The sequence below is a fragment of the Ahaetulla prasina genome, chromosome 3, assembly GCF_028640845.1.
Source record: "Ahaetulla prasina isolate Xishuangbanna chromosome 3, ASM2864084v1, whole genome shotgun sequence".
NCBI classification, from domain to species: domain Eukaryota; kingdom Metazoa; phylum Chordata; class Lepidosauria; order Squamata; family Colubridae; genus Ahaetulla; species Ahaetulla prasina.
Window position 1 is genome coordinate 80,933,780 of NC_080541.1, and position 8,529 is coordinate 80,942,308.

General features: G+C 40.6%; 1 long non-coding RNA gene across 1 annotated transcript in view; it reads left to right on the forward strand.

Annotated features, from left to right (window-relative positions):
- Nucleotides 1–474: 474 nt before the first annotated feature.
- The window catches only part of LOC131196279 (uncharacterized), a 32,925-nt gene continuing 24,870 nt past the window's right edge, over nucleotides 475–8,529 (forward strand). The window contains exons 1-2 of the long non-coding RNA XR_009154684.1: nucleotides 475–742; nucleotides 7,191–7,408. This is a non-coding gene — a long non-coding RNA (uncharacterized LOC131196279). The remainder of the gene's footprint in view (nucleotides 743–7,190; nucleotides 7,409–8,529) is intronic.

The following is an 8,529-nucleotide window of genomic DNA, read 5'->3' on the forward strand; positions in this document are numbered from 1 at the left end:
CAAACAAGTCAGTCCTAGAGGAGATCAACCCTGACTGCTCTTTAGAAGGCCAGATCCTGAAGATGAAACTCAAATGCTTTGGCCACCTAATGAGAAGGAAGGACTCACTGGAGAAGAGCCTAATGCTGGGAAAGATTGAGGGCAAAAGAAGAAGGGGATGACAGAGAATGAGGTGGCTGGATGGAGTCACTGAAGCAGTAGGCATGAGTTTAAATGGACTCCAGAGGATGGTAGAGGACAGGAAGGCCTGGAGGAATGTTGTCCATGGGGTCGCAATGGGTCAGACACGACTTCGCAACTAACAACAACAACAACAGTCTCCTTGTGTTACACCCCCTCCAAAGTTATTCATCCTGGGACCGGGTGATGACTAGAATCACATGGACACTTATTGTGCTTGCAAAAGTGGTGAATATCTGTAGCTCGGGTGTAGGACGAGGGAGGAGGTTCATTCTCTGATACAACCCACAAGCTCAGAGAACAAACCTCCACCCTCAACTTATTGTGTTTCTACTACCTTTCAGGGCAATCTACAGGAGTGGGGAAGTTTTAGAAAAAATGAAAGTGGAATTGCTGCGTAATCTACCTTGGGCCATCTATAATTCACTTCTTCATTAATTTGATTGCCCATTTCAAACCAATGACCCTAATTAAATAGATAGAGTGTAAGTAAAAAGGTGGATATGGCAGGAACAGAAGACCTCTTATGCAAGAAGCAGTGCTTCTCGTGTGGGCAGCTAAGGTGAGTACTTGTCTCCATCCCAAGGAGAAACTTTCATAAAGCTAACCAAAGCTTATGCATATGGAAATCTAATTAAGCCAAGTTCTGAGTAAAGCCAAGAGAAGACGAGATAGAGCCCAAATTAGGAAGCCAGTAGATTTAGTCAAACAGCATTGCATCTCATTGGCGCGCAGTAGCGAGGAGAGTCTGTCTGATTGTAGTTTTTTATGACTTCATTTCCTCTGTGGGAATAAATATGCTTGTGATCAAATTATCTTCAACCAGACTCTTGAGGAATTTATTCCATTTGTATAATATTGTCTGTGCCCTCGTGAATTTTGTCTTGAAGAGTCTCACGCTAGGTCTTGAGAGCTGTTTTGCTTGTTCTGTGTGTTGTTCTTGTGTTTTATATATGCTGTAATGAATGGCCTTTTTTTCCTTTCCATATCTGATTCCATAAAAAGCCACTTGACTGCTACAAGACATCGTTTTCATTCTGCATCTAAGTTTTATTCTTAAGGGCTTTTTGTTTCATCTTTTCCCTGCTCTGCTAATATACACAAATCACTCTCACAGATAGTGTCATGACTACGGAGGGAGTAATTTATCAATCTGGATGCCTCTTTGATGAAGGATGGTTTGTCTTTACAAGTCTGGACAGCCCCAGCTGAATTTCAATTTGCTATGGCATGCAAGGGATTTAAAGGATTATGGCCAGCAAAGGCTTTGAGCACAGAGCAGATTCATTTTGCAAGAGGTTGTTGCAACAACAGGACATTTCAACCATGCTTCTTTTTTCCTGCTTTGATGAAAGCAGGCATGGCCATTTAGCAAAATTTCTGAACATGTGCTTTTTCTTCTTTTCTACCCTTAAATTGCTTATTTAAAAAAAAAACACTAGCATAAAACATCAGAAAGCTTCGACATTTCACTTGATGCTGATGGTTGTATTTTCTTCCTAATGCAACCTGACATACAGGTAGTCCTCGACTTATAGCCACAACTGAGCCCAAAATTCCTGTTGTTAAGTGAGACATTTGTTAAGTGAATTTTGTCCCATTCTACGACCTTTCTTGCCTCAACTGTGACGTGAATCACTGCAGTTGATCAATTAGTAACCTGGTTGTCAAGGAAAACTGGTTTCCCCATTAACTTTGCTTGTCAAAGATCGCAAAAGGTGATCACATGACCTTGGGAAACAGCAATGGTCATAAATGTGAAACAGCTGCCAAACATCTGAATTTTGATCTCATGATCACAGAGATGCTGGAAAGGTCATGACTGTGAAAAATGGTCATAAGTCACTTTTTCATTGCCATTGTAACTTTGAATGGTCACTAAACAAATGGCTGCAAGTCAAGGACTACCTGTATTTAGCGTCTCTTTTTGGAGGAATAAGTAACATCAACAGCCTGTTATCCAGTGGAGAATTTGGGCCCTTAGTTACATGTTCTAGAGTCCCAAACATGGTATGTTTGAGGAAGAGCCATTTTTCAGCTCTCCAATCTCTCCTCCTCCATCATGGACAAAACGTATATATGACAAATTGCTGTAAGAATAAATTGATTCCCACATGCCAATGTATTTATATTATAGATTTTGCTCAAATTGCTTATTATGCATATGTATGTTTTATAGCATGGTGAGCCAAAATATGTGTATAATTCCTTGTTTGACCTCTGGGCAGGACACAGAAACCTGAATACCTCATATTGGATTCCCAATGGGTGGTGAAACATTTTATCAAAGCACTGGGATTTGTTTAGCAGAGGATCAGAACTGAGTCTAAGAAATTAATCTAATTGTAGGGGCTGAAATGGCTCAACTCTTATCATCTATTTCAGATTGGGGAAAGAGCGTCCCTCACCAATTCTCCTCTATCCCCAATTTTTTTTCCTCCTATCCATCAAGCTGCTCAGTCAAATAGGAGAATCCATCTCTCTCTCTCTCTCTCTCTAAACCTTGCTTTGCTGGCTGAGGAATTCTGGGAATTGAAATCCACAAACCTTAAAGTTACTCAGGTTGGAGACCTCTGATCTAAAAAATATAAATAAAATAAAATAAAATAATAAAATAAAATATTTGTGCAGCTTTCTGAGACTTGGTGTGTTTCTGTAGTGTTTCACTCTAACTACACAAACACACAAAATCTCACAAAGCTTTATGTGGCATTTTGTGTGTGTTTGTTTGTGTAAAGTGAGAAAGTTGGTTTTTGAGCTTTTTGTGGCTGTGTGAGGTTCAAGGGCCATTTTGTGTGAAGTGCAGCTGCTTGTACATTGTGTGTGTGTCAGTTGTGTTGTGTTGTGTTGTGTGTGTAAAGTGTGAAAGATGCTTTTTGGTACCACTTATTGTTTTGTATACTTTGCTTATTATTTTTATTATTTATTGTTATTGGCCACGCCCACCCGGTCATCTGACCGCCAAGCCACGCCCACCAATTAAGCCACGCCCGCGGAACCAGTAGGGAAAATTTTTAAATTTCACCCCTGCATGGAACAGCTGTGCAGCAGGCGTGGGAAGGTGAGAAGTTCAGGCAGGGGCACTGTCCCTGAAAGAAGCAGGTTTGGTGGGATTCCAGGAGGCGGCAGATTCAATGGGATTGAATTAAGTGCTCTTTCAGAAGACAGCCATCCCATAAAATCAGCAAGATTTGGTAGATGCTGTCTTTTGTTTTGGCCTGGTAAAGCTGGAGAAACAAGCCAGCCACTTATCAAAATTCACCACCTCCCCAAGTCTTAATATTGTCCTTACCTGCAGTGGTGAAGTTCAGAATGGAGTCAGACAGCAGAACCTTAGACAATTTGAACAATTTTCTTAACATACTCTACCTTGCACATCTGATACCAGTTCCTCTATGCCAATTGTTCAGGCCTTCCTCTCTTCCAGCCACCCCATGTAACCTATGCAGACTATGACTATAAATATCCTACCTGTAAGAATTAAAATCTGACATGCCATAGCTCAGTGGGAATGTCCAATTTTGCAGATAATTCATTCCTTGCTTTCTCAAAGATCAAGATACCAATGCTAGTAAGTATAGATCAGCCTTCCACAACCGGCAGTCAAGATTGAGAAACACTGGTATAGATGAGACTGCATAAAGGGACTCTTTAAATTCAAAACTATCTTTACATAGTGATAGCTCAGGCTGTAAGAAGCCTGTTATTAAAACACAGCAGCCTGCAATTATTGAAGGTTCAAGCCCGGTCCAAGGTTGACTCAGCCTTCCATCCTTTATAAGGTAGGTAAAATGAGGACCCAGATTGTTGGGGGGGCAATAAGTTGACTTTGTAAATATACAAATAGAATGAGACTATTGCCTTATACACTCTAAGCCGCCCTGAGTCTTCGGAGAAGGGCGGGATATAAATGTAAATTTAAAAAAAAAACACATCAATCTCAAGACTTATCAAGGCAATCCTGCTGTTACGAGTTTCCCTGTAGGAGATGACCAGGCTGAGCTGAGGGAGTGGTCAAGCATGTCATCAGTCATGAGTCCCTGTGTACCCACAAGAAATCTAAGTCCAGCCAAGAGGTGGGTTTCAGCAGGTTCTGACCAGTTCTGGAGAACTGGTAGCGGAAATTTTGAGTAGTTAGGGAGAACCGGTAGTAAAAATTCTGACTGGCCCCACCCCCATCTATTCTCTGCCTTCCAAGTCCCAGCTGATTGGGAGGAAATGGGGATTTTGCAGTAACCTTCCCTGGATTGGGGAGGGAATGGAGATTTTACAGTATCCTTCCCCTGCCATGCCCACAAGCCACGCCCACCAAGCTATGCCACGTCCACCAAGTCACACCCACAGAACCGGTAGTAAAAAAATTTGAAACCCACTACTGATCTAGCCACCTTGAATTCCTTAACTCCTACTTATTTTCTTTGATCCTTAGTAATTCAGATTCTTATAAAGAGCTTAAATTTGCAATAAATCTTTATACTCATTTGAACTGCCAGAATCTCTTGATTTCCCTGGCGCTTGATATTCCCTATGATCGGATTCTGAAGAAAGCATGCTAGAAAACTAAGGCCTCAGTTCTCTTTTTATGCAGGCAGAATAAAAGGAACTCTGTTTGCAAGAAACCTACCCAGTCTGGATTGTTCTAGAAGATGTTTTCACTTACAATTTTATCAGTGTTAGCTAATATAATTAATCCTAATTGGTGAGACGTAATGGCCTAAAACATCCAAACTTGGAAAGAAGTTGATTTAAAATCAATGAAGTAACCAACTCATTATAACTATTTGGAGACCAGTCTTTTTCCAATTGTCAATAAACAAAGCAGCATTTTCTACTTGACTTCAAACTTCTCCTGCATTACTCAATTTTCACATTCTATCCATCCCATGATGGCTATCTATAATCCTGGTTTGAGTTCCAAAGTGTTCTTCAAAATGAGAAAGTACCAAACCCAATCCTAGAACTACTGACATTGGATCACATTAATTAATTATATCTAATATAATGTGATTTAAATTGTTTTAAAGTTAATGTCCTGTGTATTCCAAACATTCTATTCAAAATATCTTGTCCTTCCTATATATTGTCCTGAAACATCAGTATTTGTGCGTTTTGTATGTTCACTTGGTTGCAATTTGTTGTAGCAGATGACAATTTTATATCGTAATGATAGGTTTGAGCTGGGTTTTATTTTTTCCTCACTGTTCAAAGATATAGGATGTTTTCAAAAGCTATTTCTTTCCTTTGGGAAGAGCTGGTGGAAGAATTGGCTTCATAGTTGACCACGCAAATTACACTGGCTAGTAAGTACTTTAATTTGTGTGCCCCAGGCTTAAACAATGCCATTTCCAGTTAGGAATCCAAGTGTTATTGCTCAGTTATGGTTCTAGTTAGAGACATTGAATCAGGTAAGCGTAAATCTATGTGTGCATGAATTAAATGAATGTGTGCGTGCATGTGTATTTTTAAATATGAAAGTGATGTAACAAGGGCAAGCAAACTCATTGTTTTGATCCATGTGTAAGGACTAAGTGAAGAGTGCTATTAATCAAAATTTTGGCTATCTAATTCGCTTTCAAAGTGACCTTCAATGTGACTTCACAAAATTTTAGAAAATGTCATACGACAGCACATAATCATTGTGACATTGCATTCAACAAGTTCCAGAAGACTATTATATAACATGGCCTCAATTATGTATGTGATCAGAAGAAAATATACCCACCCAAACAATTCGTTTCCTGTACCAAACTTTGCTTACCTGTTACATAAACATCCCAGAACTCTGCTGAATTCAAAGTCATGAAAACTTGCAAGACCAAAGCAAAACACAATAAATAATTTTCTCCAAACCTCGGTCTTGCTGTGGATTAAGTCCACACTTAATAGCTAATCAAGGTGGTTAAAAGCAGGAATGAAATCCAGCAGGTTCTGACAGGTTCTGGAGAACCAGTAGCGGAAATTTTGAGTAGTTCAGAGAAATGGCAAATACCACCTCTGGCTGGTCCCAGAGTGGGGTGGGAATGGAGATTTTGCTACATCCGTCCCCCAGGAGTGGGAGGGAATGGGGATTTTGCAGTATCCTTCCCCTGGAATGGGGTAGAAATGAAGATTTTGCAGTATCCCTGCCATGCCCACCAAGCCATGCCCACAGAACCGGTAGTATAAAAATTTGGATTTTACCACTGGTTAAAAGGGTAGTTACACACCAGAGAATCCATATCTGAGGGTCCTTGCCTGAAAAAAATAACATCCATATTTTTCTTTGAAAAACAACACAAGATTTGAGATCTAAGACAAAATCTCGCATTCTGAAACACCTACCTGTTTTTCATCTGGAAAATACAGGTAGTTCTTGACTTACAACAGTTTGTTTTGTGTCCATCTAAAGTTACAACAGCACTGAAAAAAGTAGCTTATGATCGTTTTTCGCATTTATGACCATTGCAGTATCCCTATGGTCACGTGATCAAAATTCAGACACTTGGCAAGTGACTCATATTGATGAGGGTTGTAGTATCCCAAAGTCACATGATCCCCTTCTGCAACCTTCTGACAAGCAAAGTCATTGGGGGAAACCAGATCCACTTAACAATCGTGTAACTAACTTAACAACTGCAGTGATTCGCTTAACAACTGTGCCAAGAAAAGTCATTAAATGGAGCAAAACTCACAACAAATGTGAGCAGTAGGTATTTTGGGCTCACTTGCGGTCGTAAGTCGAGGACTACCTGTATAAGAAGATGTATAGGCAGGGTCTATATCAGGGCAATCAACGTGCAGAAAAGGCTTATTTAAGGAGCAAATCAGTCACAACAATTTTCCTTTCTCTTCTCCACTGTCCCTTGATTCACTCTGATGGAGTTCATGCCCTTCAGCTGTGCAACCTGGGAAAGGAAAGGGGAAAGTGATAGCTGGCAAAGAAAGGAACATATTAGCTGCAGAGATCTGCTTGCCCCATTCATCTGCCATTGGCTCATCATCTACAGCTCACCTTTATGTTCTTTGTACAGCGCTAAGGCCTATTTTCAGAGAACTCTCTGGGTGAGTCAAGGGCAGGGCTGGCAACAGTGGTGGTATTCGGCCAGTTCTACCCGGCTCGGGCGAACCGATAGCGGCTGCTGCAGGAGACTCCACCCACCCGCCCAAATGTCATCACATCTCATTTTTAACGATCTGCTGATGCATGGAAGGCCCTGCGCATGCTCACATTTGTGGACCAGTAGCGAAGGTAAGTGAATACCACCCCTGGCTGGCAAGCCCTATTGGGCATAATGAAGTGGTCATCTGCAGAAAGTCACAAAGATGACCTTGGAGCAAGGGTGAAATCCAGCAGGTTCTGACAGGTTCTGGAGAACCGGTAGTGGAAATTTTGAGCAGTTCGGAGAACCAGCAAATACCACATCTGGCTGGCCCAGATGTGGGGTGGGAATGGAGATTTTGTTTATTTTATTTATTTGTTTTGTCAAGCATGTATTTGATAACAGATACAAGTATAAACATGATTATGAATATATGAAATGGATACAAATAAAAGAGAACATTAGGACAGGGACAGTAGGCACGCTGGTGCGCTTAAGCACACCCCTTATTTTGCAATATCCTTCCCCAGGAGTGGGGAGGGAATTGAGATTTTGCAGTATCCTTCCCCTGTCACACCCACCAAGCCATGCTCACCAAGCCACACCCATAGAACCGGTAGTAAAAAAAATTGGATTTCACTACTGCCTTGGAGGAAATATATTACAAAAACATACTCTGAAATATTAAGTACAGTTCCAGTCCAATGTATCGTGTCTGTTTCCTGACCTGGCCTATCTTGAAAGTTGACATCGTCTCAGGTAAGAAATTGTTATAAAAACATAGGCAAAATTCATAAGGGCTCTGGTAGTACCTTTTGAGTCTAACCATTTATTTTAGGTGTCCTGTACCCTAAAGTTCATTTTGTCAGATGCATGGAATGGTTTGACTGCTGTAGGATTGAAGTACATTAAGGAGAGGCAGACAAGAGAAAGATAAAATACAGATGAAGTTCCATGGGAAGCAGATTACAAGTACCCAGAAGTTAACTACTGCAATATATTAAGAAACTGTTGCATTTGTTAAGTCATTCTGAGATAGTCTGAAACCACTTCATCCTTGCAAACTCAGCTTTCTCACACTCATTTGTACAAACAAATTCCTTTGGTCAAAAGCTGCAACTTTGGGGTCTATATCGGGGAGGTTAAAATGCTACTACATTGCCCCTGTTTGAGTTCTGGTGTCAAATATGTTCTATTAGTTCTTTTGCACAAAGTCTATTTGTCCCACACTGAATCAAGAGGGTCACTGTCATAGATAATGGCATATATA